Here is an 8872-nt window from a genome sequence, read left to right as displayed (position 1 = left end):
ATGAGGGGAGAGTTCTTTAGATGCTACATTGGAAAGTTACTTTTAACCTGAATCTGCAGAGCATTGTCCTACTGCTGCTCAATTATGGATGGCTGCCACACATGGTTACTCTCATTCCTCCTTGTAAGAACCTCCTAAGGAACATCTTCTTTAGCAGAATTTAAGAAAATACTGGCTCACTAACCTGTCTTGCTTCAGAGTATGACTTCCAGTGGAGCCCTTCAGACACAACACTTTCTAACTCGAGCATTTTGTAGAGCTGAGAGTAACTTGGTAGGGCAGGACCTGCTGTCCCATCTGTACATAGGCCAGAATCCTGTAGGAAGCCCTGCCGGTGCAGTCCCAACTGCTAACATACGTACATTTAGGATGTTCAGGGAGGAGGTAGCCAGTACCTCTTTATGCAATACCCATCACCTGAACGCACAACAGCAACCAGGTATAGCTCTGTCCGTTCATCTACTGATTGGCTGCAGGGGTGTATCCAGTTGGATTCTGGGTGCGTGACATACCCAAAGAAGAAGGATGAACCTTATGCTGTGACAATGGTTGTTCCTTGTTCCCTGGGTGTGCAAGATACAACCGGCACCTAACTGATGACCAAAGAGAGGGAGTTACTCCCAGTAGTTGGACCATTACAATTGCAAACCTAGAGAAGGAGCCTGGCATATTTTGTGCAGACAGGCTCCTCCTCCTTCTGGCCATGTGGCAAAAGGAAGATTTTCGAAGTCCAGAAAATTTAAAGTCCATTTGCATCTCAACAGGGACCCCTCTTTTTCAGTCCAATATGTTTCCTTTCCAGCAAGGTCACAGGCCTCTTTGTAGACAGAGAACAATGGATTCTTCAAGAAGTCTCCACGTTTTTGCATCAGGAACATTTTGTTGGTGTAGAGGTAAAACATACAAATTCAGTCCAAATATAATAATAAGAAAAATGTTTTACCTTGGTTGGAGGACCCAGGCCACAGGCCACTCTTCATGGTTTCCCTGTTGCACTTGCCTGCCTGTACCCTGTTTCCTGTCTGTACAAAATATATCCTCCCCAGTATACCATCTTTACTAAGGAATGAAACAACATGCAGGCATCTAACATCTCTTTTCCTGTTTGGTTTGTAACAAGTATATTTGTGCCTTTTGCATGGCCAATAAAGGTATCACTGACGGAGATCAGTCATAAAAGTGAGCCTACCTCGGCCTTCCCCTGTACAACTATTGCAAAGACAGTGAAGTGACTATGTTCTTTGGCCAAATGATAAGCAAACTCTGTTGATAGTGGTGTCTGGGATGGAGGAGTTGAATATAAAACCCTATTAAACATGTAAATGAAGGTTGGGTAAGAGCAAATGGTACAAGAGCTTTTCCTCAAATCAGATGTTAGTCTGGGTTAATGTTTTTTGTTTGTTTGTTTGTTTAAAAATACAGCAGGGCCATTGGCACCTTGAAAGCATAGTTCCTTTCTGTTTCCAAAGACATTAGGAATATTCCTGACCTCCTCTTTCCAAAGATACAGTATTAGGAATATTCCCTGACCAGCATTGCAGGCAGCCCAACCAGCGCATTTCAAAGCAAGTCAGTTACATGTGTCTTTCCTGAGCATGCAATTGGTGTGCCAGTGATAGATGTGGGAGGTGTGGGTTTGGGGGAGAGAAATAGGCACAAACAAACAGAAAGTGTTGGGACATGATAAGCCTGCAAGAACGTGCTTCTCCAGCACAAGGGTTGTTTATTCCAACCACTTGTACTTCTTGAAAACATCATCACGAAGATATTGAAGTCACAGTTTCTTATCTGATCTTTTCTTCCATTTGGCTGTTATTTAGCTTTACCCAAAAATGACAGCAATTCCCCCAGTCTCCAAAATATGTCTTAACTCAAGCTCTCCCTCCCCTCCTTTTTAAATAAAAATCTTTTAAAGTTCATCAGGCTTAATCACTTAAAGTCCCTGCAGGATTAAACCGAGTGTCTATCAAGTCCACCTAACGTCTCAACCCACTTTTTCTATAGCATTCATAACATTATAAACCACAATCCTCCCCGCAACACACAGAGGTTATCAGCAGACTGATATGCTATCTTTAGTTTCATTACATCCATGAGATCCAAGAGACATGAACATAGAACCATAGAATACTGAATACAGGAATTTCATCTGCAGACCAGAAATAAAAAGATCTTACAGTCCTTCCATGTAATAGGGATGTAATTCTTCACTAATTTTGTTCTTGAAGCAAGTAGGGGTCATTTTAGCAGTTTTTTACAACTGTAAGAAAGTCTATGAAAACTGTGCATCTTTGAAGACAATTTACAGTAGTTCAGTGGTTATACTGCACAAAATTCACACACTGTATTTTTGCAGCGAAAACAGCATTTTCTGTACAGAAAATAGCATTCCTGTGCAGTAAAAACAGTATTTCTGTGCAGAAAATGTTCTTTCCTGTTCAAAAAATGCAAATGTTGTGCAGAGCATATCCCGAACTGCCAAGATTCTCCGCAACAAGGTTTTCTGAGAATCAAGAAACACATTTTCAACCATATTCCAACTATTTTTAACACCATTTCCATCCCCGCGATGCAATACCCTCCTCTTTCAGTCCAACCACGTACAAACGATTGGGAATCAGAAAGCCTTGCCAGCCTATGTGAATCAATTAGAGAACATAGAATTATAGAGCTGGAAAGGACTGCAAGAGCCATCCAGACTAATGCCTTCCCATGTAGGAATACTGTGCTAAAGCACCTTGAGAGGTGACCATCTAAACTCTGAAGGTAGGCTATTCCACTGTCAAATAGCTCTTAGAGTCAGGGGTCCTTCCTAATGTTTACTTGGAATCTCTCTTTTCTTATCATCTGAATTCCTTGCTTTGGATCCTATCATCTGGAGCAACGGGAAACAAGCATGCTCTACCACATACATGGTATACCTTTAAAATAGCTATCATTATTGTCTCTCAGGGATCATGGAGTCCTAGTAGACCACGTTGAACATGATTCAACAGTGTGATGCGGCAGCTAAAAAGGCCAATGCAATTTTAGGTTGCATCAATAAAAGTATAGTGTCTAGATCAAGAGAATAATAATAATAATAATAATAATAATAAAATTTTATTTGTATACCGCTATTTCTGGGTAGATCATAGCGGTTCACAACATACAAAAATAATACAATGAAATAACAACATATATCCCCAGTAACATCCAACAATCTGTGCCACTCTGTTCTGCTTTGGTCAGGCGCCACCTGCAATATTGTGTCCAGTTTTGGGCACCGCAATGAAAAAAAGGACATTGAGAAACTGGAGCGTGTCCAAAGGAGGGCGACTAAAATGGTGAAGGGTCTGGAAACCATGCCCTATGAGGAAAGACTGAGGGAGCTGGGGATGTTTAGCTTGGAGAAGAGAAGGTTAAGGGGTGATATGATAGCCCTATTTAAATACTTGAAGGGATGTTATACTGAGGAGGGAGCTAACTTGTTTTCTGCTGCTCCAGAGACTAGGACCTGGAGCAACGGATGCAAGCTACAGGAAAAGAGATTCCACCTCAACATTAGGAGGAACTTCCTGACAGTAAGGGCTGTTCAATAATGGAGCAAACTTTCTTGGAGTGTAGTGGAGTCTCCTTCCTTGGAGGTCTTTAAACAGAGGCTGGATGGCCATTTGTCAGGGGATGCTTTGATTGAGAGTTCCCAAATGGCAGGGGGTTGGACTGGATGGCCCGTGTGGTCTCTTCCAAATCTGAGGCGCGTTAGATCGCCGAAAAGCGGCGGCCTGCACCCGTCCCTTTCTCCACCGGATCAGGGCCTCAGTGGCTAGAGCGGCAGCCGCTGAGGCCCTGATCCGCCGCTTTCCAGGCCGCAGGGAAGTGGCAAAAGGCCACTTCCCCGAGGCCTGGAAAGGGGTGTCCTTGGGTCTTCAAGCCCCAAGGACACCCTGCGGCGGCGGGGAGGAGAAGAAAGGGGCCTCTTGGACCCTTTCTCCTCTACGTCACTGGCGCAGCCATCTAAAGGCTGCGCCCAGCAACGCAAGACCAGGAAGGAGCTCCGTTTCGGAGCTCCTTCCTGCGCTGACGCAAGGGCGCACTAATGCCCTCGCGCGGTGCGACATCACATCCGCGCCGCCTTGTTTGGAGGCGGCGCGTTCGTGAGGCCATCATGGTGGCCCCCATGTAGATGGGGCGCCGCCATCTTGTACGTCCTCAGGACGTATTAGGCTTGAGGGCATCAAGAAGTGACACCCCTTTTTAAACCTAGGACGTCCTGAGGACGTCCCTTATGGAGGTCTGTAACGCGCCTATGATTCTATGAACAGGTCACAATAGTCCAGGTGAAATCTGACGAAAGCAGAATAGAGCACTACTGTTACTTCCCTTGATGTGGACACCATGCTCTTGTTATACATCTTGGGTTCAGATTATTTGAAAGACCATATCTCCCTGTATGAACCCATTAGAGTTTTAAGATTGTTTGGAGAGGCACTTTTCTCGATCCCACCACCTTCTCAGGCTCATTTGGTGGGAACAAGGGAAAGGGCCTTCACAATGGCTGCTCCTAGGCTCTGGAATTCCATCCCCAAAGAGGCCAGGATGGTCCTGTCCTTTCCTTCCTTCCAGTGGCAAGTTAAACTGTTTTTGTGCCACAAAGCCTTCACAAACAGCTCAGCTTGGCCTCTTAATGCTACATGGTGCTGGTTTTTGAAGTTTTAAGAGTATGTATGTAGTTTTATTTTTAATGTTTCAATGTGTTTTAGTATTTTAACTGTTTTAATGTGTACTGTTTTTAAGTGCTTTTAGCGTTTGATTAAATTTTATTTTTTAAATGAGCAGTGTTTTAATATTGCACTAGTTTAATACTATTTTAATGTGTGCATTTGTATGTTTTTGACTGTACTGTTTTAATTTGTAAGCCATTTTTGTGACCCAATTTTAGGAATAAAGGTGGGGTAAAATAATAATAATAATAATAATAATAATAATAATAGTTGTTGTTGTTGTTGTTGTTGTTGTTGTTGTTGTTGTTGGTAGTGTTGATGCAGCCTAGGATTGCACTGGCCTTTTTTGCTGCCACCTCACACTGTTGACTCATGTTAAACTTCTGGTCTATGAAGATGCCCAGATTATTTTTATATGAGCTGCTGTAAAGCCACATCATATATTTGCATATCTGATTTTTTCCTACCTTAGATTTATCACTGTTGAAAAAGGCAGGATACAGACCGCCCAAAAAGGGTGGTCTCCCGCTGTCCTGGTTTGCTCTGCGAGGGAGCCGCAGCGGACAAACTGCACGGCTCCATCATGGAACAAAAAGAACCCGCAAAAGGTGGGTTCTTGTGGTGCCTTTGTGATGCTGCAATACGCCAATGATGCACTTGTGGCATCACAAAGGTGCCGGGACATGCGGACACGAAGCGTCCGTTGCATCAAAATGGCAGCGCCCATGTGTACAGGGCACCGCCATTTTGACGTATGGAGTACGTACTAGGGTTAGGGAGTGTCTGAATGGTGTGCGCTCCCTAACTCTAGTATCGCCACCAGCATGCTACAAAATGCAGGTATGTGTCACGCCATACTTCTCTTTCCTTCCTTCCTTCCTTCCTTCCTTAGCTTGGGCCAACTCTCAGATCTCTTGAGATCATTCTGAATCCTAATCCTGTCCTCTGAGGTATTAGCTATTGTCAGCTTGGTGTCATCTGCTCTGTCATCCAAATCATTTATAAGGTGTTGAACAAAATTGGATCCAGGACAGAATGGTAAGCACCCAGCTTGTTACTTCTGATTGATTGATGAGAAACCATTGGTAAACACTCTTTAAGTTTGGCCTATCAACTAGCTACAAAACTACCTAAGAATAATATTGCCCAGACCACATTTTCCAGAGAATGTCATGGGAGAACTTGTCAAAAGCCTTTCTGAAATAAAGATACACTATATCCATAACATTCTCCTGATCTAGAAATCTTGTACCTTTGTTTTAAAAGATATGCAATTATTCTGATTTGTTTCTGGGGAAAAAATAACATGCTGAGTCCTAGTTATTACAACATTATTTTCTAAATGTTCGCATTATAAATTGTTCAGGGATCTATGCTAGAACCTTTCCTGCTATTGACGGAACGCTGACCAGTCAGTACTTGGCCAGGTCCTCTTTTTCCCCCTTTTCAAGACGCGGACATTTGCCTTGGCTCCACACATCAGGGACCTCACCTGTTGTTGTCTCAAAGTTTAAAGCCCCTTTAAATATAATGGATAGTAAAATGGTGTGCCTTATATAAAATGGCAAAACCAAGGTTGGCTTTTTGGAATTTGTATCTTTCTGGAACATTTTCAGACCGTGGATGCTTGAATCCATGGATAATAAAATCTATGGATATGGAGGGTTGCATGTACATTTTTGAGAAAAGGTCATGAGAACTTTATCTAATATTTCAAGAATGGCCACACCACAAATGTTGGTAACCACAAATGCATTACAATACAGGTTGTTTTTATTTTTCATGCCTTTTGTAACACAGGCATGTCTCACAATAAAGCCTCTGATAATTAAGCTCCTGTTTACACAGTCTTTTTATGTCTAGCCAGCCCACCTCCTATTCCTCCTTATGCACTGTCTAGCTGGAAATGTTAAAGCGGCATCAACATTAGGAGGATGTTGAAGGAGGGCTGGAGAAACACAGGATGCAGCAGCATGTCTGCAGTGAACAATGCAATGAAGCTCAAACTGGGAAAAGATGGGATTCTAGTCAAGCCATCCTACTGTAGCCATGTGTGCTTGTACATCAAGCAAGGAAAACAGCAGGTTGTATAAAAGGCAAAGTAGACAGCAGCTATCCCTAGAATCCCTACTGGATATGTGAGAAATGTAAAACAGAGAGAAAAGGAGGAAGGAGATAAGACACACGCACACGCACACCAAACTGAAAAGGTACAAACCTAAATGTATGGCTGCCAAAATGGAAATCGTAAGAAAAGCAGGGGCTGGTGAAAGAATAATCCCTGGATATATTTTGGAAAAAAACCTCCAAGTTCAAACAGAAGGTTCAAACATTTTTTGTTGACTTGTCCAACACTTACCTGATCTAGTTGTTTCATTTCACACATTCATATTCTTACTTTTGGATTTAAAAAAATTGCTGGAGCGTATTGAACAGCCCTTCTTTTTTGTGACTGAGGGTCCTATTGTTATTCTTTCCAAGTTATTTCTGCCTCTGTTACCAAATTTTCTGTTAAAGAAGTACTACTTAGAAACACATCTGCTCCATTGACAGAGCTATACCTATAAGGTTATCATGGAAACCAATGCACTTTTCACTGGTGCCACAACCTTAGTTGTTGCTGTTTATATATGTTTTGACCTTGCTAATGGTATATCTCCTGGTTAGTCACAGCCAGTTTGGACCTCCTGCCTCAAAAGCATAGGGTGGAATTAGCAATTATTTTTAATTTATTTTATTTTTGTTATTTATACCAGTTTTATCACCACCTTCAAGACATTTCTTGCTATTTTGTCGCCTGATGCCCATACTTTGTAATTGGTTGATGCTTTTATTGGCTACCCAAAATGCAGCAAATATACTGTGCAAACACCTGAACCTTCACTAGCTTTTTCATTGGGTAGAAATGTTAAAAATCATACAGAAGACAAATGACCCGCGACAAAATTTAGGCCTGTGACTAGAACACTTGTCACTTTTGTTTTGTGATTTTAACATCTTTGTCTGATGAAGAAGCTAGTGAAGCTTTGGAAGCTTTTCAAGATATATTTTCTGCACGTTGGTTAGCCAATAAAAGTATCACTTTTGTGGGTTTTGTAGTTTGTTGTATAAAGCTGATTCAAGTGTGCCCTTGGAGAGCAAATTCTACACTTTTGCTGTTTTCTTACTCTGAAGTGCCTATTTTTCAGCCCCAGTATATTGTTATCAAATATATAGAGGAGATAGTGAAACCGTCTGGAACCTGAGCTAACCAAGTTAATTATGTTCCCTGCCCCCAGTGCTGTAGTGTTGACTTTCTAATAGCAGTGCAGGAGTAAATTAAATTAAAAGGAGAATTTATAATCTGAAGCTACCCTTTGCCCTCCTAGAAAATAAAGCAATTTTCGGTTCAGGTACTTCAGATGAGGCTGTGACCAAAAAAGGGATTTTTGTTTCTCCCTTTGTAACAGGGCTAAGGGAATTTTTCCTCCTCTGTTGAAGGCCAGATTCCATTGAGGATGTGTCAGGGGCTGCATACTGGTGATGGGCAAGCCTAAAATCATTCCTGGATGGGGTGAGGCAGAAGTACATTTTCTCCTTTCTTTCTCATGCAGCAAGGAGTGTCAGAACTAGTGCATAGCAAATGTCCTGTGCATCTACCCCCTTCAAAGGCTTTCACTATCATTGGCAGTTGTGAAGGCACCAATAACATTCTTCGGCAGGAACATGAGTTGAAACATGATGGGAACTGCTCTGTACAGAAAGATACAGCACTATCTCACATCTCCATGTCTGATTGTCCCATTCCTTGTAACAGTCTACTTTGATGGAGTTTTTTTTCTTACTGGTGCTTGAGATCCACCCACTAGAACTGGATTCAAAAGTGTGACTCAAGTGGGAAGACATATGGTAAGAATTAAGGAACAAGATGCATCTGGTCATAGGTTCAGCCAGGGGATTTATGATCACAGCAGAACCAAGCTTGCAAGTCTTCAGGAAAAAGGTCAGCTTCTTCCTCTACCCAACAAATGTCCTTTCCTAGCAATTGAATTTTAGAAGAGGGAGAGAAGGTTTTTTTAGTTGCTAGTATTGTTTGTATTCTCCAAGCCATTATTTTCCCCATCACCATGTATGGATGAGAGAGTTGGACAGTGAAGAAGGCAGATAAGAAGAAAATCAATTCATTTGAG

The sequence above is a fragment of the Sceloporus occidentalis genome, unplaced genomic scaffold, assembly GCF_023333645.1.
Source record: "Sceloporus occidentalis isolate IW3139 unplaced genomic scaffold, rSceOcc1.0.p SCAF_1, whole genome shotgun sequence".
NCBI lineage: Eukaryota > Metazoa > Chordata > Lepidosauria > Squamata > Phrynosomatidae > Sceloporus > Sceloporus occidentalis.
The sequence above is the reverse complement of the archived record's forward strand: the minus strand, read 5'-3'. Positions refer to the sequence as shown.